At 43.1% G+C, this 21,081-nt stretch overlaps 1 long non-coding RNA gene across 1 annotated transcript in view; it reads left to right on the top strand.

Moving 5' to 3' along the window:
* The window catches only part of LOC121825774 (uncharacterized), a 59,957-nt gene that overhangs the window by 15,851 nt on the left and 23,025 nt on the right, over positions 1 to 21,081 (top strand). The window contains exon 4 of the long non-coding RNA XR_013048019.1: positions 7,815 to 7,926. This is a non-coding gene — a long non-coding RNA (uncharacterized LOC121825774). The remainder of the gene's footprint in view (positions 1 to 7,814; positions 7,927 to 21,081) is intronic.

Genomic DNA, 21,081 nt, shown 5'->3' with positions numbered 1-21,081 from the left:
CTTTTTCTATGGAAAACTTCAAACATATAAAAGTAAAACATATATTAGGGAGCAGGAATACTACTTTAATCTACCCTGATGTAGCTGTCAGCCAGCTGCAGAAGTTATACAATCATAATGACTTTTTAAAATCTGTCCTCTCACCCATTTCCCTCTCAAATTATTTTGAAGCAAATCCTACATGTATAAGTTTGCTATACCACAATTCAGTATTTATCTAGAAAATATAACCTTAAAATCCAGTAACTATTCTAGTTCATAATTGTTTCATAAAGCTATAACCTGGAGACAATTTTGTTTAAATTAGGATCCAATAAGATCCATCTGTTGTAATTAATGGATATGTGTCTTTTATAAGTTCTTCTATATGTATTTTTCCTGTTCAAGCTTGTTAGTTGGAAAACCTGGTATTTTGTTGTTGTTTGAGATAGGATCTTACTATGTAGTCCTGGCTGGCCTGGAACTCACAGAGATCCTCTTGTTTTTGTCAACCATAAACATGTGTACCACCATGTCCAGCCAAACTTTTTTTTCAATCCAATACATTTTCCCAAAGGCTGTTATCAAGTAACATCTGCACTGTGGTGTCATTTAAATGTATTCTTTTGTCTCCAGTAGTTCCTGATCCATGGCTCTAGGTGCCTAGTGAAAGTGGGTTTGCTTTTTCTTTTGCTTAACCATTTTATTAAAGGAAGAGGCCCATCAGCAGAGGCTGAGGGGCACCAAAGAGGGCAACGGGTGGATATGATCCAAGTACATTATATACATGTTTGTTACTAAAAAGCACATCATTGGAATGGTATGTGGTCACGTTAGGAAGCATGACACTGTAATAAATTCTTGGTGTGACATTAGCAGCTGCGGGTAGGGTGGGAGTGGTGGCAAAGTGATGATATTGTACAAGATCACCCTTCATTGATTAGCTGGAATACTTCTACAGTGTGATGACCTAATCTACAATGTGGCTTTTTAGTAGTGCTAAAAGATTTCTAGAGAAATCTGACTCTTCAGGGTTAGTTTGCAAAGTAAGAGTTGCTTCCCTAACATCCTGTAACAGTTGCCAATAAGTTCTTTTTTAATTTCAGTCTAGTCAACCTCACTATTCTATTTCAACAGGTCTCCTCAAGGCCATCACTCACTTTCATGAAGGCAAACGGAATGGTACAACCTATGTCCAACCACCACCTCTATTTTTTTTCTTTCTGAGACAGGGTCTTTTTTTTTTTCTTGTTTTTTGAGACAGGGTTTCTCCGTGTAGTTTTGGTGCCTGTCCTGGAGCTCGCTCTGTAGACCAGGCTGGCCTCGAACTCACAGAGATCCACCTGGCTCTGCCTCCTGAGTGCTGGGATTAAAGGTGTGCGCCTCCACCACCCAGCTCTGAGACAGTCTTATGCATACTATTTTGGCCTTGCACTCATTATGGAGTCAAAGATGACCCCGAACTTCTGATCTTCCTACCCCTACCTCCCAAGTGCTGGGAGTCCTGGGATATGCAGTGCTCAGGACTGGATTCAGGGCTTGTGCATGGTAGGCAAGCATTATACCAGCTTAACTATAGCCTCAGCCTTACCTTTCTTTTCTTTTGTTTGTTTGTTTGAGACAAGGTCTCACTGTGTACCCCAGACTGGCTTGGAAGTCACCAGCCCAGGCTTCCCGTGAGCTCACTGTGATCCTCCTCTTGAGTTTTGTAATTACAGATAAGCGTGACCCACCATACATGGCTCTCCTTGACTTTTTAGTCCAACAAGTCTCTTAGACTTATTGACATCAGAGGACAAGCTTAGCCCCTGTCCCCTGTTTTTTGTTGTTGCTGCTTTTGTTTGTTTTTTGAGCAAGAGTTTCTTTTTGTAACAGCCCTAGCTCTGTCCTGGAACTTGCTTTATAGACCAGGCTGGCCTCGAACTCACAGAGATCTGCCTGGCTCTGCCTCCTGAGTGCTGAGTTTAAAGGTGTGCACCACCATCATGCTCCACAACCCCCATCCCCCGCCGTGTCCTCTATCCTTAATCTTTCATGATCTCTTTGACTTGCATGGCTTTATATACAATCCACACAGTGATCGCACCAGCAGGGACCTCTCTCTATCTGAACTCTAGAGTTAGAGTTATACCTGTCTAATAGATGTCTTAATTGTAAGCTGCTGATCTCCTAGACTCTGCTTTTCCTGCAGTTTTCATCTCAGATTATGACAGTTGCTCCAGCAGCCAAACTTTAGTCATCTTTAACTCCTCCCTTCTCGTTGAAGCATTTACCAAATCAGGAAATCCTACTGATGCACAGTTCAAAATACCCTGTGTGAACATGCCTCCGCACCTCTGCTGATAGCACTCTGGTGACACCATGCCACACCTTCATCTGGTTGCTCCCATTACCCTGCTGCTCTCACCTTTGCCCCTTCTGGGGTTCATCTTCTGTCTGGCAGTAGGTGATGGTCTGGATGTCTGGGGCAGGCGGTGATAATGTTGTCATAATGCACACCATACACGCAGCACTTGCTCATGCCTACATGATGGTCCCTGATGCTTCTCACACCACATGTCCTGTTCTCTTCCAACCATTTGTAATATTCCACGTCTGTCTTCTTGTTGTTCTGAGCACCTCTGGCTTCTTCCAAGTTTCTTAAATTGCTCTTCTCAGTGCCTGAAACACATTTTCCCCAGATAGGCTCCCGGCTCCTTGCCCTGACTTGCTTTCACATCCTTCAAGGCTTTGCTGACATGACACCATGTTAGGTGATGTCCCATCAATACCACCCTCCCATACCGACACTCCTCATCTTCCTGTTTAGTTCTCCATAGCAATTGCTGTCTTGTGACAAATTACCTATTTTTTTTTTTGGCTTATCAATTTTGTTTCTCATCAGTAGATTTAGGATAGAGCAGTAAAGGGCTCTTGTTGACTCTTATTCCATGACTTTTTTTCCTTTTGGCAAAAAAGGGGCACTCAAGAAATTTTAGTTAAGTGATGGAACTGGAATTCCAAGCACAAACTGGGTGAGTGGACACTTCACGTGATAGATCTTAGTTTTTAGGACAGCTCTACAAAGGCATGTTATTATCCATCCTCCCAGATGAGAGAACCGCACCCAAGTTCACATATCTGTTACATTTATTTATTCATCGATGTGGTGGGTGAGCAGGTGTGGAGGCCTGGAGACAGCCAGTCGGAAGCAGTTCTCTCTCCCCACTGTGCGGGTCCTGGGGGTCAACCTCAGGTCACCAGGCTTGGTGGCCAGTGAGTGAAGACTCACCGGTTCTATGCTCACACATCTGGTAAGTACCAGAAAAAAATGGAAGGGGAGGAAGGAAGAAAATAAGGGAGGGAGAAACAGAGAGAGAGACAGGGAGTCCAAATGGCCAAGGTCCTGAAAAAAAAAAAAGAGCTGGGCCCCCACAGGAAGAGTTTAAGCAGCTGCTGGACAGCCACAGAGTAGGAAGTGCTCTAAGGAACCTTGCTGGACAGTGCCTCTCTCAGATGACAAGTGCTCAAGAATGGCACCGAGGAGACGACGATGGGACCTAGAGGACAAGATGCAAATATAGTATATGAAAATATCGAAATCACACTTGCACTGGAGTCACAGTATAGCAGCTCTTGTCTCCCTTCACAGTGGCCTTTGCCACAACACGATTACTCTAATGCCGTCTCTGGACTCTTAACTCAAGCACACATAGGGGGTACAAACAACGACATTCCAAATTTCCAGGCTACCGAAAAGCAAGTGATGCTTATTTCTTTGCTAGTTGGTGCCTCATCCACACAGGACCCACAGGCCCATTCAGGCTCCAGTGATAAGGGAACTGACGCACGAATCAGTGGAAAAGAACCATGTGATGGGAGGAGGAGAGGAATTCTTTTCTAGAGTGGAAATTGTGTGCAGCAAAGACAATTTGTCATGTCATAGCATCACTGAAATTACCTTTCTGCTGCCTGGCAGCAAACTGGAGGCTGTGCTTGGACAGCTTCTTGCTGTTATTTCAGCAAATGCAATATGTCTGCTTCTAGTCTTGTTCTTCTTTAGTAAGAGAAGGTATTGAATGACCTTTTCTACTTCATAGTTGTAGATAGTAGTGACAGGCTTGTAGCCTCAGAACAAAACAAGCATGTCATTTGGGACAGGGTCAGTTTGAACAAAACATGCTTGCATCATTGTTTTGATTTGATGTCATTTCTAAGTTAGACATCATTAAAGTCACAGACTTTTCTGAGTATCATGATTTGCCATGGGTTTTTTCCCCCCATGTAGCTGGACTTCAGTGTTGGAATAACCAGAAGACCATGCTTGAAAGGATGCTTTTAAAAAAGACTTTTCTGGCCAGGCATGGTGGCATGTATCTTTAATCTCAGCTCTCAGGAAGCAGAGTCAAAAAGATCTGTGAGTTCAAGGCTGGCCTGGTCTATATAGTGAGTTCCAGGTCAGTCAGGGATACACAGAGAGACACTGTCTTAAAAAAAAGATAACACTCCATCAAAAAAAAAAAAAAAGAAAGAAAGAAAAAGAGAGAAAATGCTTTTCTGGGGCTGGAGAGAGATCTCAGTGGATAAGGATGCTGAGTGCTCTTCTAGGGGACTTGGATTTTTAATTCCCAGCATCCAGGTGGTGGCTCACAATCATCTCTAACTCCAGTTCTCAGAGATCCAGCACTCCCCTCTGGCCTTTTTGGGCACCAAGCGCACAAGTGATGCACATTCCCAGTATAGAATGTTTTACAAACATGCCCACCGACCGCATTTAAGAGCACGCGAATAGCAGTCATAGGACAGAAATCTTAGCATTTGGTTTTGGAGGCAGGGTCTTACTGGGTAGCCCTGTCTCTGCCTCCTGAGTGCTGATATTAAAGGCGTGAGCTTTAATATAAAGGCTGCCACAATTGGCCTTAGCATAGTTGCATCTTGTCCTCTAGGTCCCATTGTCTCCTCGGTGCCATTCTTGAGCACTTGTCATCTGAGAGAGGCACTGTCCAGCAAGGGTTCTTAGAGCACTTCCTACTCTGTGGCTGTCCAGCAGCTGCTTAAACTCTTCCCATGGGGGCCCAACTCTTTTTTTTTTTTTTTGCAGGACCTTGGCCATTTGGACTCCCTGTCTCTCCCTCTGTTTCTCCCTCCCTTCTTTTCTTCCTTCCTCCCCTTCCTTTTTTCCTGTTCTGAGGATTGAATATATGGCCTGCACATGCTAGACAGCTGCTCTACTGTTCAGCCCATTCTTTTTTCATTTTACACAGGGTCTCACTGAGTTGCCCAGGCTGCCTTTAAACCCACTCTGTAGTCCATCCAGGTCTCTAAACTTGCAATCTTTTTGCCTCAGTCTCCCTAGTAGTAAGATTATAAGCCTGCATCACCAAGCCTATTTTGTTTCTTAATATATCACCCCAGTTGGCCTTAACATCACACTGACCTGTGGGTGTAGCTCTGTTCTCAGGAGTGAATAAATATGTCCCCTTCCATAAACTAGCCTTTCTAATATTCCAAATAAAACACATTCCATGTCCTTCCACCCCCTCTCTTTGGTCTCAAGCTTCTCCATATATGGCTGGGTTAATTTTCTCATTACCATCTTAACTCTTGGCCCCAAGATCCTCTTAAATTTGTCAACAACTTTTGGAAAGTGTTGTGTCTAGCCTCTAAATCTAAATCTAGTTTGAAAGCAAACAACTTGTTGAACTCTTGTTCAGCATTAAAAATTACTGTCTTCATGATAAAGACGGTTCCAAGATTTTATTTTATCTTCCTAGTTCTTTCTACAAGGCTGTTCTGTCCTACACGACACAATCAAGATTGGACGAGATTTTAGAATGATGGGCTAGAGCCAACAAGATGAAATGTAACAGCGACTTTGCCTCTGCAAAAGCAGCTTGCATTACACGAGCGCCTGTCACTGCCATGGCTATGGCTGACTCACACAAAACTTGTGGTTGACTAAAGCCCCCAAGTCGGCCTCCATGCTGCCAAATCAGGTCTTGCTCGGGCTCTGCTCTAAGGCTATTGGACATTAAAACCATCTTGTTGGCTTCAACTCATTCTTTGTGCCTTTCTGAATCTTTTAAAAATTGTATTTTTAAATTTATTGTTAGAACAATATAAAGTTCAGAAGTCTTAAGTGTTCTATTACACACACACACACACACAGAGAGAGAGAGAGAGAGAGAGAGAGACAGAGAGAGAGAGAGAGAGAGAGAGAGAGAGAGAGAGAGAGAGAGAGAGAGAGAGAGAGGTGTACACCGACCGCTTAGATCAAAAACTGCCACAGTACCACATTCAGAAGGCTCTCTGGTATGCTTTCTATAGTCAATAACTCCCACCCCAAGGTAATCATTATCCTGATTTCTAACATTATAGAATTATTTTTGCTGGTTTTGGAACTTCATTTAAGTTTAATCATATAGAGAATATTTCTTTGTGAATGGCTTTTAAAGCTCACTATGGCTGTTAATTCATATTGTTGCATATAGTAGTTGTTCATTTTCATTGCTAAGTATTCATCCTCTATTGAATAAACCTATTATGATTTACTTATTTGTTCTTCTGATGATGGAAAATTTGGTTGCTTCCATTTTGAGATTAATATAGCTAACATAATGAACATTCTTTTAAATGACTTTTTGAGATTTATATTAAGTATAAAGCTAAAAGGATACTTTCTGGTTCATAGAGAATATGTGTCTTGCTTTAACATATATTGTCAAACATTTTCAAAAGTTTTGATCATGGAGCTGGTGATGTGGCTGGGTTGATAGAGAGTGTTTCCAGCACCCACAAAGTCCTGGGATCAATTCTCAGCACCATATAAACCAGGCAGGGTGGCACATGTCTGGAATCCTAGGCACTAAGGAGGTAGAGGTTAGGAAATCAGAAGTTTAAGGTTACACTCTGCTACATATTGAGTTCTAGGTCAGCCTGAGCTACCATAAGACCCTATCTCAAAAACAAAACAAGTTATTGCAGCTACTTAAACTGTGGTGCTCACTTTTATGTGTCCTTTGTTAAGGCATGGTCTCCAGTTAGTCAATCAAACACTGATCTTGTCATTTCCATGAAGATATTTTGAAGCTGTGATAAAAAGTTCACAGTCAGTTTCCTTTAGGCAAGGGAGGTTATCCTAGATAATCTGGAAAAGGATTCAGGTGCAGGGCTAATGATAAGAAACTCTGCTTGTGCAGAGCCGATTCAGTTCCTGGCTGTTCTGCCCATGGGTTGACCCCACAGATAAGGCAATCCTGCTTTATTTGCTCCACTAACTGAAAGGCTAATATCACCTAGAAACACCATCATAGCCATATCTAATAGCAATGTTTAATATGGACACCATGTCAAAATCAAGACATACATTTGATGCAAACCACAGCAGGAATTTTGCAGATAGAATTAAGTGAAAGGTCTAACAAAGCCAACCTTTGTGTCCAACAACAGAGAAATGGATAAGACAAAATTAGTATATATTAAAGATGGATTTTTTCAGCCATAATAAAGGAAGATAGATACAACTGGACATCATTACATTAAGTGAATCAGGCTCATCTCAGAAAAGCAAATCTTGCATGCTTTTATTTGTGGATTTCTAGATTTTATATGCATGCATAGAACTGTATATATATATATGTATATATATATATATATATGGCATAAAAGTAGACAAAAAGCTGCCTAGGGCAGCAGAGGAGACTAATGGGAGGGGAGGGGGTGGGAATAGGAGGGTAGAAAATATGCTCAAACAAAACAACCCAAAAGGAGTGAAGTTAAGGGTCTCAGGATGAATGGATTCTCTATCATCTTGGGTGGTCTCCACATATAATGATACATATCCTTGTATGGGACAGAGGAGAAGATGCAGACACAGAGAGAAAAGCAAGCCACATGGAGATGGAGCAGAGACTGGAGTTATGCAGACACAAGACGAGGAACTTCTAGAGGCTGCTGAAGCTGGAGGAGGTAAGGAAGGACTTTCCCCTAGGAAAAAAGTTTCACTGTTCACCACTGCCCCCAGAAACAGCAGGTTTTAAGATGTCTGTGGTTTTAAGCCACCCCGTTTGTCATAGCAGCGATTTCCACTTCTCGTTCCTATCTTGCGTTTCTGACAGTCTGTGTCCAGCTGAGCATGTCTGAGCAGTAGGTTCTTTGTCAGTTTTGTACCTCTAGCTTTTAAGCTGTGGGTTGTGCCCTTTTTTATTTCACTACTGAAATAAGTGAACATCTTATTTCAGGCCCCCAAAAGCTTTGGCATTTCTCAAGGCTGTCTTTGAACTGCCATTTCTGCTACGTGGCTCCAGGTTTTCAATCAGAAACACCTCTTCCTCTCTCTGCAGGGCTCACTGCCTGACTGACCTTGGGCAAGCCATTCAGCTTCACCTTCCTTTATGTGTGCTCTCAGGTTCACAACACTTCCCCTGTTGTGGTTATTGTGAACATTACAGATAATGGGCCCTTGGCAGAGTGCAGTAAATGCCAGCTTTTGATATGTCCTGGACTTTATTGTATGAGGTGTGTTGAACACATACACACAAAAGCTCCTGCCTTCCCTTATCCAAGTTCTTCATGTGTAATGGTGGTTGTCATCCTCCAGAGCTCAGCAATACCTCCCGCTGCTCTGTTCCTCACCACTCTCCAGTGCAGCCTTTCTGGCTTCCGGGCTGTTTCCTGCAGACACTCACCATGTAACATTTTCGTGGCTGCTATATTTGCTTCCTCTGTGTGGAACACTTGTAGGGACCTGCGTGACTTGTTCCCTGGATTCACTCAGATCTTTCCCAAAAGTATCATGTTACCCAATGTATCCTCACTCCATTGAACAACACAGCCTCTCCAACCCCTGTACAGCCTTGCTCTACATTGTTTTTACCTGCAGACTTTGGCACCATTTAGCACCTTTTTTATATGTCTCCTCCATTAGACTTCAAGATCAAGATGGGATTTTTGTCTCTTTGATGAACTGCTGTATCTCTGCTGCTCCGAACAGAAAGTGCTCAATAAATACTTCTTGAGTGAATGAGTGGATGGATGTGTGAACAGTCTAGCTGAGTAGTCACAATATAATGTCAGAGTACTATGATGAGTTTGTACAGGGTGTGCTAGGTAACCTTAATCTGTGTTGGGGTTGGGGGGGTGAAATGGAGGTAAGAATTATTAATGAAAACTTCTTGGAGCAAGTAACAGCTAAATTGAATTCTTAAAAATGAGTAGGAGCTTCCAGGCTTAGGAGGTTATAAAAGGAAGCCTGCTTTGATGGCCCTACTGTAATTCTATAATGAAATTGTCTAAAAAAAAGAAAAGAGGCCAAAGGATAGTCTTAGGGCTTAAGAAAACACACTGCCTTTGCAGAAGACCACTGTTTGGTTCCCAGTATCCACAGCAAGTGACTCACAACCACCTCCAGAGGGAATCTGGCACCAGCACTCATATGTGCATGACCACACAGAGATATGCAGAATTCAAAGTAAAATGACTCTCTCACTTGACAAACCAAAAGGGAAGAAGAGGAAAAGAAAGCAAGAAAGATAGAAAAGATGAAAGGAAGAAAGAAAAGGGAAGGAGAAAGGGAAAGAGGAAAGGAAACAAAATATATTAGGATATTTTAGGGAGATGAAATAGTGTTGTAGACGAGAGAATGAATACATCTTAAACAGTTTGGGATGACAGAATGGAAGGAAAGGGGGAGGAAGATAAGAGGAGAAGAGAGAAAGGATGGGAAAATAATAAAGGGGAAGGGAGGAATTATAGAAAGAGAGGAAGAAAGAAAAGAAAGAGTAAGAGGGCAAGAGTAATTTGATGGAGGAAGGTTAGAGGAAGGCAGGCAGGCAGGAAGGAAGGAAGGAGGAAGAAAGGCAGGCAGGAAGGAAAGAAGGAAGGAAGGAAGGAAGGAGGAAGAAAGGCAGGCAGGCAGGAAGGAGGAAGGCAGGCAGGCAGGAGGAAGAAAGGAAAGGCAGGCAGGGAGGAAGGCAGGCAGGCAGGAGGAAGGAAAATATGCACCCAAAGAGCTCATGGAGCACTGTGGAATGATGGTGGAAACAAAACGGTGATGGTAGGGCTGTTTCAGGCCACAGTGGGAATGCATGAGGGAGAAGCACTCCCTCTGTGCAGATGGCAGAAGCTGTGGGGGAAGAAGACTGCCTAGAGAATGCCCAAAGCCTGACTTGTTCACCAGGCGGACCGAGGAGAACAGGCCCAGTGGAGGCAGCAGGGCTGAGCTCCGCGAAGGCTTTGAGCTCCGCGAAAGCAGCAGTGCAGGAGGATGGTGAGCAGGAGGTGAAGAGAGAGGAGTAGGCAATAGGCTCCTGGCCATGGAGGCCGTTAAAGCCACAGCAGAAGGATGTCAGGAGTCATGAAGAACATGAAGTCGAAAAGACACTGAGGGGAATCTTATAGATTCAAGATAGGCTTGTAACTCATCCATTCTGTCTTCCCCGGGAAGAACCAACTGAAAACGTGATAAAGCCTGGAGGCGAGAGGACCAGCCAGAAACCTGCTGGAAATACTAAAGCAAGAGACATGGCAGCCTAGAGCCTCCTCATCCAAAGTTTAGGCCGATGCCAGAAACCCATTGAGTACTCAGGAGTTTGTGTAATGTGCTTGCTGTCAGGCACTGACACGCACTTGCTCAGCCAGAGCCTACATTTTAACAAGATCCCTGGGTGAGAATATCCATATGAGAGTTGGAAAAGACCTGGCCAAGACTAAGTGGGAATCAGGGGAGGGGTATAGATATGGAGAGCTGTTAAGAGGAACTGATAGGATTTGGCTTGAGAACTATTGATCCCCACCCTTTGAAATAAAGTCTCATGTATCCCAGGGTGGTGTAGAACTCATTCCCTATAGCCAAGGATAACCATGCTAGATAAACACTCTACCAACTCGCTACATTTCCAACCCTATACTGACTGCATGAGTCTCTTGCTTACACTTTCAGAAGCTTGGTCAGTGTCATGGCGGGGAGCATGGCAGCATGTGTGGTGCTGGAGCAGTAGATGAAAGCTACATCCTGATCAACAGGCTGAGAGAGAACGAGACTGGCAAGACTGGCTCAGCATGGGCTTCTGAAACCTCAAAGCCCACCCCCAGTGACATATTCCCTCCACCAAGGCCACACCTCCCAATCCTTCCCAATAGTCCCCCAAGCAGGAACCAAGCATTCAAATATATGAGCATACGAGGGTCATTCTTATTCAAAGCACCACCACACGGACCCTTTTAAAATTACTTCATTTCTCCATTTGTTGACTTCTCTGTTTTTTGTCAACTAGGGCTCCAACTGACCCCACCCCCTCCTGGGCTGGGTTTCCACCCCAGCCGAGGAGGAGCTGGCCTTCTCTTTGGATCTGGGCCCATGTATAGACAGAAAGTTGATTCATTTTCAGGGTCCTCAGCAGATGGCCCCTTACACAGCTCAAAAGGCAATAAAATGTAGAATAAAACAGTGGAGGATCGTTCTCCTTTTTTTCCCCCAGCTGTTCAATAATTTCTTTAAGTCTCTTCAAAGACAACAGTTCACTTTCATTTGAAAGCTGGGGCAGAGAGTGGGGGAATTGAATTACCTCAAAAAGTTTTAAAAAGTGAAACACGGGCTCTTTTATCCTACTTGCAAAGCATAGAAGGTGTCCTTGCTTTATTGTGGAGACACATCTTAACACCAGTAGATTGTGGGTTTCCATAACCTCTCTTCAAAATATGAGAAATGTTGGGTGAGTTGATATAGAGAGCATCATTAAATACCAGAGGCACTAAAGAAGAACCGCTCCCCATGAGTAATCGCTCCCAGATGCCTTTTTAGGAGGGAGCTGACTTCATCCTTGAGTCAATGTGTTCATTCCTGTTATATTTGAAATGACAGTTACTTCAGCTGCTGACCTCTTGTTTCTCGCCCTTCCAACATTCTAAGAAAATCTGCCAATTAAGGAAAGAGAGCTCTTGTTATGAGACCATGACAGCCATGGTAGAAATGCGTGGGATTTTGTACTGAGCAATTTCAAGTTGGAAACAGACAGACCACTGATTCAGCAGGTGTTTGTTACACACCTCCCAAGGTAAAGGGATTTTGTTAACAGGCTTGTTCTTTTCAATCAGCAGAAACCAATTATGATGAGTCTATGGAGAAAACAAACGCAGAGGCAGGAAGTTAGAGGTCCCAGGAATGCCAGTGAACCAGGTTTGGAAAATGCCCTGCGACTGGGGGAAAATCCAGGGGCCAGAGTCCCAGGCAAGGTCATGCCCCAGGAACAGAATGCTTGAGTTTTCCTGCTGCCACTGTGGGAGGCTAGCTTGGATCCTGGCTGTGAATGCCATGGTAGTTGCTGCTGCCAGTGACTGCTAGGTGCTATGCCCTCAGGACTGTGGTGGTTTGAAAGAAAATGGCCCCCAAAGGGAGTGGCACTATTAGGAGGTATGGCCTTGTTGAAGGAAGTGTGTCACTGTGGGGTTGGGCTTTGAGGACTTCCTGTTGCCTGCAAGATGTCGGACTCTCAGCTCCAGCACCATGTCTTCCTGCACATTGCCATGCTCCCCATCATGATGATAATGGACTGAACCTCTGAAATTGTAAGCAAGCCCCCCTATTAAATGTTTTCTTTTAAGAATTGCCATGGTCATGGTGTCTCTTCACAGCAGTGAAAATCTAACTAAGACAAGGATGAATTCAGAACTGGTTTTTGCTTCTTTGCGACACTGGATTCTGATTTCAAGTCCTAAACAAAAGTCCTAGATTGGCTGAGCATAGAGCACATGCCCTTTTCTGGCTTCTACAGGTGAAGGATGGTGAATAGCTGATCATTTCATTCTCCTCAGTAGGAGGTAGCCCCATGTTTCTCACACAGTGGGGATTTCCCAACGTACTTTTGAGATTTTAATTTATATCATTTCTCCTCTCCTTTCCCTCCCTCCAAACCCTCCCAAATACCTCTCCTTGCTCTTTCAAAGTCATGTCTTTTTTTTCTTTTTTCATTAATTGTTGTTATATGCATATATATAGATGCATATATTTCTAAATAGAACCTGCTCAGTCTGTATGACATTACCCGTATGTATGTTTTCAGGGCTGACCATTTGGTATTGGATAACCGGTTGGTGTGCTCTTCTCTGGAGAACACTACTTCTCCCACTTGTGAACATTCCTTAGTTGTCTGTAGATATTGATGCAGGGTTAAAGCCTTGTGGGCTTCCCCCCATCCTCTTTGGCATGTCTGTTGTCTCCTGACATTCTTTTGTTAGCAGAATTTTAGGGTATAAGCCTGGGTCCTGGCATCCCTAACGAGCTTGGCTCAGCCAACTATCCCTAATGAGCCAATTAAAGGGACATACAATAGTGAAGAGCAGAGAAAGGAGATTTAATTTATCCAGTATAACCACATTGGGAAGAGGAACAAATAAAGAGGTTTGGAGACACCCAGAGTACATCTTGGAAGTACTGCCATGGCGTTTCAGCTTGAAGAGAGGGTGAGAGGTGTCTAACTAGGTAGTCCTGGTCAGCAGGTATGGGTCTGTGCATAACCCATCATTGTCAGTGTCTCTGCTTCCGGTCCGCAGTCTGTCTTAGAGTTGTCAGAACTGTGTGAAATCGCTTCCTGAGAGACGCGTTCCTTCCTTGGCTGGCCCCAGGGCCTCAGCAGATTTCTATAGAAGTCTAATTCATCAGGGTCCATTTTAATAGGGGTGCGCAAGTGTTTCTCTGTAGAATATTGCCACCCCAGGACAGTTAGTTACACCTCTGCCTAGGCCATCTCACCCTGCTCCATGGCTTTAAGTTGCAAGGTTCACTGATGGCTTTCAAGTTTCCATCTCTAGCCACACTTCTCTACTGGTCTCCAGACTGCCATGTCACATGTCTGTATGACATTTTCACTTAACTGTCTAATCAACAACACAAATACGTTTTTGAGTTCTCCCATATCACCCCTACAAGCCTACATCTCCCTTGCTCTCCTGCGTAGGTGAACATTACCACTAACCACTTCTAACCAAATCCCAGGGATTGGGCTCCATTCCTTTTCCCTTCATTTTCTACCTCCAAACTGGAAGGGTTTCTTGTGATTTCTGCCTCCAAAGTATAATGTATCTCAAATGTCCCCTCTTCTCACTACCTCCAGTGCCCTCACTGTGGTCCAAGCCATCATCACTTTTTGGCCTGCACCAACCACCTGAGTCATTCAGTGTATGATCAGGAAAGAGCACATTGGAAAGAGATTAGCCAAAGAGTACATAATGGCTCAGCTATTAACCAAGGTGCTGGCCAGGCTAACCAAACAAGCGGCAGACCAGGAGACCCCAGGAACCGGAACTGAAGCAAGACCAGCATAGCCAGGACCTGCTTGATGAGGGAAGGCAGTAGACTCGGGAGTGGTGGTAATGAGGCCCCTCCCGTTCTCCCCCAGCCGTGGAACCTCCTGTGGTTCCTGTGTTGGGTATCTTTGACCAGAACGCAGCCAGCAAAGGAGCTTTGGAGGTGCTGTCTGCAGGAGTCAGTCTTGAGGTCAGAGAAGGGCTGAGAATGTTACAGTAGAAGAGGAAAGCAGTTAGAGGGAGAAAGCCAAGCCATCCTCACTGGCCACTTCGCCTCCTCCCTCCTCCCTCCTCCCTCCTCCCTCCTCCCTCCTCCCTCCTCCCTCCTCCCTCCTCCCTCCTCCCTCCTCCCTCCTCCCTCCTCCCTCCTCCCTCCTCCCTCCTCCCTCCTCCAATGTCCAGTTTATTCTCCACAGAGCAACCAGTGTCCTTTTACAATGTAAATCAAATCGTCCTGTGTGTTGGAAGCGGTTGCCTCCAGTGGCTTCTTTTTACCCTCAAAATCAAAGCTCCTTACCATGGCTTTTTATTCCACCTCCCACCACTTTTCCCTTGCTCACTAAATTGTCATGTGGGAGCCACGCTCATGTCAATCTCGGTCTTTGCCTTCATTTTCCTTGGTGGAACAGTCTTCCTACAGCTTACAACTTGGCTTGCAACTCAGTAATCATTCAAGTAGCAGTATTCATACAAATTGCTGGAGATCTTGGTGTGTGTGTGTGTGTGTGTGTGTGTGTGTGTGTGTGTGTGTGTGTGTGTGTGTGTGTGTGTGTGTTAGGGTTTCTATGGATGTGAAGAGGCAACATGACCATGGCAGCTCTTCTAAAGGAAAACATTTAATTGGGGCTTAGCTTATAGCTTCAGAGGTTTAGTACATTATCATCATGGCGGGATATGGCAGCATGCAGGCAGACAGGATGCTGGAGAAGGAGCTGAGAGTTCTACATCTTGATCCAGGAAACAGAAGGAGACTTTGTGCCACACTGGGCATAGCTTGAGCATCATGTTCTTCTAGTGGAAAGACCTCAGTCAGGTAACTATTGGTTATCCCCATAACAGTTAATGCCAATGTTACACTAGTAGGTACATCCTACCTGGCTAATCAGTTTTGTAGTATGCAGGGTCCAGCATTGGGTAAGACCATTGGTGAGTTTTCTCCACCAGTGGTCTGTATAGTATCTTCTAGCACTATGAAAGCTAGCCAACAGGAAGACAGTTTCCTGGTCAGTTCCAGATTGATTTCTCTATGTCCTACCACTAAAGTATATGGTGTCTTCAGCAGTTGGGTCTAGTATGGTACAACCAAGAGCAATGATACACAACCTCTGTCGTTTTGGGGGTTTCTAGGGCTTTCCTGACTAATAGGCAGAGGTCTTTCTGTCATTGTTTTGGGCTTTGGGGCCTTTTTAATTTAATTTGGAGTTTAGAAATCAGGGATGTAGAACAATTATCTGGCATGTGCAAGGTACAGGGTTCAAGTTCCAGCACTGCAAAAATAAATTATATTTAATTAATTTAATTTAATGCATAATAAAATTAATAGTTTGTTCAGCTCAATGCATTTAGACACATATAGCCTTGTATAAACAACACCCCAGTCAAGCCAGAAAACATTCCTATTACTCAAAAAAGTTCTTCCATATTTTCTATGAGGCAATCACCCCTCTTTCTAATAAGGCATTTGATTTTTTCTATCCTACAAATTAGTTTTATCTATTCTTGAACTTCATATAAATGGAATCATATATTACACTGGCTGCTTTTCTCTATTCAACACTGCTTTTGATATTCACCAATGACCTTTTACCTGATGACACATGCCCATGAAACTGAGTACATGGGAGACTGAGGCAGGGGAATCACAACTCAGTGGGCTACAGCAATCTATCCAGGTGGTTGCATGTATCATCAGTTGCTTCCTTTGCCTGCTGAGTATTAACACATCATATTAATTGAGCATAATTTGCCATTTCTCCTGCTGATATGTGTATATTTCAGTCCCTCATCTCTTACTTTTGAGTATATGACTAAAACTAATTAATATTCTTCTATGAGTTTCTTTGCAGATATAAATACATTGAAGATTTACCTTGGATAAGTATCTAGGAATGGAATTGTTAGGTGGATAAATGTTGAACTTTATAAGGCTAGATTGAACAGTTTCCCAAAGTCGTTAAGCATTTTATCATCCCACCAATACTGCATGAGGGTTCCTATTGCTTCACAGTTTTGCTGTTCTTTATTTTGCTATTATTTTCTGCTGTCCAGCCATTCTACAGGGTGTGAAATGTCGTTTCATTTCAGTTTTAGCTTATGTTTCCCTGGTGATTAATAATGTAGACCATCCTTTTGTGTATTTCGTGGCCCTTTGTGCCGTTCTCTTGTGTAGTGTCCATTCAATTCTTTTGACCATTTTTACTGAGGTTTTTGTCTTTAGTCTATTGTTAGTTATATACTGTGAATAACTTTACCAGTCTTTGCTTTCAGTGTTCATTTTCTTAATGGTGTAATTTGATGAGGAATACTTTTAAAAATGTATTGAGACAGGGATTCACTCTGTTGCTCTGGCTGGTATTGAACTCACAGAGGTCTGACTGCCTCTGCCTCCTGATGCTGGGATTAAAGAAAGTTTGTGCCATCATGCCTAGCCTATTTTTTTTTAATTTTGATCGTTTCATTTATTACTTTTTCATTTTATGGTCAGTACTTCCTTATCTTCTCTAAGAAATTTGTTGATTTGCTTATCCTTAGGTTATAAGAGAGTTGCCTACATATTCTTTTTTCCTTTTTGGTTTTTCAAAACAGTTTCATGGTGTAGCCCTGGGTGTCCTGGAACTTGATTTGTAGAGCAGGCTGCTGGTGTAGAACTCAGAGATCCTCCTGCCCCCGAGTGCTGGGATGAAAGGTGTGTGCTAACACACCCAGCTTATTTATTTGTTTGTTTAACTTTTCAAAATGAATTTTGAAAAGTAAGATGCTAACATGTTCCCTCACTCCATTGCATTCAGGTTAAGAATCCAATGACTGAGTACCAACGATGTTCTCAGCACTGGGCTAGGTTCATGGACTGTTCACATAGATAGCTTCTGGCCTCCAGAGCCCCTCCAGTTCTCACGCTCTGCTATATATAGTCTGGAGAGATCATAAAGTGTCCTGCTCTAGGACCACAGACTCCAGAGTGTTCAGCTCTTTGCTTGGCTCTGCAGGATACTTTACAAGGAGCTCAAAATTCTTGGATAAACAAAGAGGATGCGTTTACAAATCCTTGGACTTCTTATCCTTCTGTTAATATGTTTTAGAGGAAATAGCAATGTTTTACAATAATATCTGCATATTTCACATTTTCCCAGTGAGATATTATCTATATATTCCTGTTTGGCCATATATCATTAACCAATAATCAGCAAAGTTCTGAGAAACTGATCTCTGGGCCAATGCGATGACATTTTTAAGATTTGAGAAGAAAATTTTTCGTATGTTATTCTAAAAACAAAAAAGCAAACATCTCATTTCTTCATTTATAGCACTGGAGTGTATTACTTACACTTAATCTGTGTTTAGCAATCTGAAATAGGGCCATGAGAGTGTTTGGATTCCTGGACTTCTTTCACATTTCTGACTTCAACTGAGGGAGATGAACACATTACCAAAGCAGCAATCTGTAAACAGGCAAAATCAACCCATATTAAGCAATTGTAGGGTATGGGTTGGGTAACATTCCAGTTTTGAACTCTAGTTCTAGCTAAATTTCTGACTCCAGCTAAATTACTCAACCTCCCTGATTCTTGGGCTCTCCATCTTATAAAATGGAATTAATATGATCTTTTTTTTGTTTTGTTTTTTTGTTTGTTTGTTTGTTTGTTTTTTTCGAGACAGGGTTTCTCTGTGTAGCTTTGGAGCCTGTCCTGGAACTGACTTTGTTAGCCAGGCTGGCCTCGAACTCACAGAGATCCGCCTGCCTCTGCCTCCCCAGTGCTGGGATTAAGGGCGTGCTCCACCACTGCCCGGCTTCATTTGATCTTTAAGATTACCAATTAGATGAAATATGCTAACAATATGTAGAGCTTTCCAATAGGAGACCATGTCATTGCCCCCACGAATCACTATTTGTTCCCTCCCGACTTTGATCCTGGAGACTGAATTTCACACCTCACGTGTGTTTCCCCTGAGCTACATCTCCAACTCCTGCATCACTTTGTTTGAAGCAGAGAAAATAATTTTGTGTTCCAATTACAAAGCCTCCTGAGGTGTCTTTATGTGAAATATTTTAAGAAGATAAATGAAATTGAACATTTAGAACACATAAATCTTATGGTATATAAATATGATCTTTTTTCTTTTTTAAATTCTTCTTTCATATATTACATCTGGACCACAATTTCTCTTCCCTCTTCCTTCTCTCCCAATTGCCCTCCCTGCCCATTCACTCCTCCTCCTTTCTAGGCCACATTGGCCTCCTTATGTCTTCTCTTTTCCCATTTCTGAGACTTCAGAACTTTTTCTTCCCACTGCTTGGAAGACTCTTTGCTTAGCACTGGCCAGGCAGTCCCTTTTCACTCATGAAACCTCACCTGAAATGGCACCTCACAGAAAAGACCTACCTTCCTTTTTTTGGTATTTTAACTTTGTATTTGATTTTTTTTTTCATTTTACATACTAACTCATTCCCCTTCCCTCTCCTTCTCCTGTTCCCCCTCCTCCCCCTCATTCCACTCCCATCCCCTCCTCATAGAAGGTAAGGCCTCCCTTGGGTAGTCAACACAGGCTGGCATATCAAGTTGGGGCCGGACCTAGCCCCTCCCCACTGCATCAAGGCTGAGTAAGGCATCGCACCATAGGGAATGGGCTCTAAAAAGCCAGTTCCTGTACCTGGGATAAATCCTGGTCCTATTGCCAGGGGACGCACAAACACATCAAGCCACACAACTGTCACCCACATTCAGAGGGCCTAATTCAGTCCTATGCAGGCTCCCCAGCTGTCAGTCCAGAGTCCATGAGCTCCTACTAGCGTGGGTCAGGTGTCTCTGTGGTTTTTCCCATCATGATCCTGACCACCCCACCCCCCCACCGGCTCCTATAATCCCTCCTCCCTTTGTTTCTTTTTAAAATGTATTTTGTGTGTATGAATGTTTTGCCTGAATGTATATATGTGTACCAAATGCATGCAGCACCCATGGAGGCCAGAAAAAGACATCACTTCTCTTGGGATTAGAGTTATAGGCAATTTAAGCTTCCATGTGGGTACTGGGAATTGAGCTCAGGTCCTCTACAATAGCAGCCAATGTTCTTAACCACTGAGATGTCTCTCCTACCCCATTGTTTCTTTTCTTTCTTTCTCTTTAAAAAAAAAATCTTATCCTAAAATAGAAGTTTTCTATTTGTCTACTTGCATTTATTGTCTCCTTCAGTAGACAACCAATGTCTTAGGCTAGGTTGCTATTTCAATAAAAAACATACAGTAACTATATAGCACCCGCCCCCATACACACAAGTGAGTGACTCTTATATGCCACTTTATGTATTCCCATAGCTCTAATCACCACTCCAAATGCTCTTTGCATTCGTGAATATGATCTGGCTCTCCTTACCAGACTACAAGCTCTATGAGTGCAAGGAGTGGGTCGGTTTGGATCATTTCCATATGCTTAGTACTCAGCAGAGGTCTTAACATTGGCTTAGCTTTTACATTTAGGACTAAACGCTTGCTACCTGCACTTGTTCCTGAGTGAACACTACTTAATTGGGGGTGGGGTAGGGGAAGAAGATCTCATGTAGCCCAGGCTTGCCCTAAAGTCCTTTTATAGCTGAGCATGACCTTGAACTCCTGATCCTCCTGCTTCCACATTCTGGGTACTATGATAACAGGCATGTATCACTCCACCTTATCTGTTCCATGCTAGGAATCAAACCCAGAGCTTCATGCATGCTAGGCAAGAACTCTGCCAACAGTTTCAATGGTTGGGTTTATTAAAAGCTTAGCCATGGGATGGAGATATAGCTCAATGGCACAACATTTGTCTAGGTATGCAAGGCCCTGGCTTCCATCCCCAGCATTGCAAAAACAAAACAAAAACCTAAACTTATCCTGGCTCATGTCCTTTACCACTTGAACGTGTGTGTGGAAAATTTGACCTGCAGAGTTCCAAGAAAAATCAGGCAGTGAGCACGCAGACTAAATTATATGGCTGCTGGTTTTCAGCTAGAAAGAAATCAAGTTTTTGTTCTTATTTCCTAGTATATTGATGTAAAATCCTCTGGCACTTCTTATAGATAGCTGTGTAACTTAATAGTTTACTTTGTGGGCGCTTTGCCTCTTGAATTATTGCTCTCTCAAATTCCAACTAAGAATTATGATTCTGCACCAAATTCTATTAAAACATCTTGTATGAAAGTACTCAGATCCAGCTTTTGCAATTATGGATTTGATTTGGTCTCTTGGCTGAGCTCTAGCCGCTGTCCTTCTAATGGTTATGCACACCAGTGCTACAGAGCTTATCTGTGCTTTGGAGGCATGTAAAGCCTGCTTTCCATAAGAAAAATGAGGTCTCCCCATTCTGTCTTTTTTTCATGAGGACAGGAGAGACAATAGTGATGTTACTATTATTCTTTTGCCATCTAAGGAAGCAGTCGTTTTATAAATATGTATCACCTTAGGAACCAGAAAGAATGCAGTTTTGCTTTGTGGACATGTGTTAAGATATATTCATTTATTCACTCAACAGATACCCAGATAGATGCTGTTGATATAGCAGTGAACAAAACAACGTCCCTACTCGGTAATTACATTCGAAAGAGAATCCTAATGGAAAAAAGGTCTTCATA

This window comes from Peromyscus maniculatus, chromosome X (genome assembly GCF_049852395.1).
Source record: "Peromyscus maniculatus bairdii isolate BWxNUB_F1_BW_parent chromosome X, HU_Pman_BW_mat_3.1, whole genome shotgun sequence".
Taxonomy (NCBI): Eukaryota; Metazoa; Chordata; class Mammalia; order Rodentia; family Cricetidae; genus Peromyscus; species Peromyscus maniculatus.
This window is presented reverse-complemented; position numbering and strand designations above follow the sequence as displayed.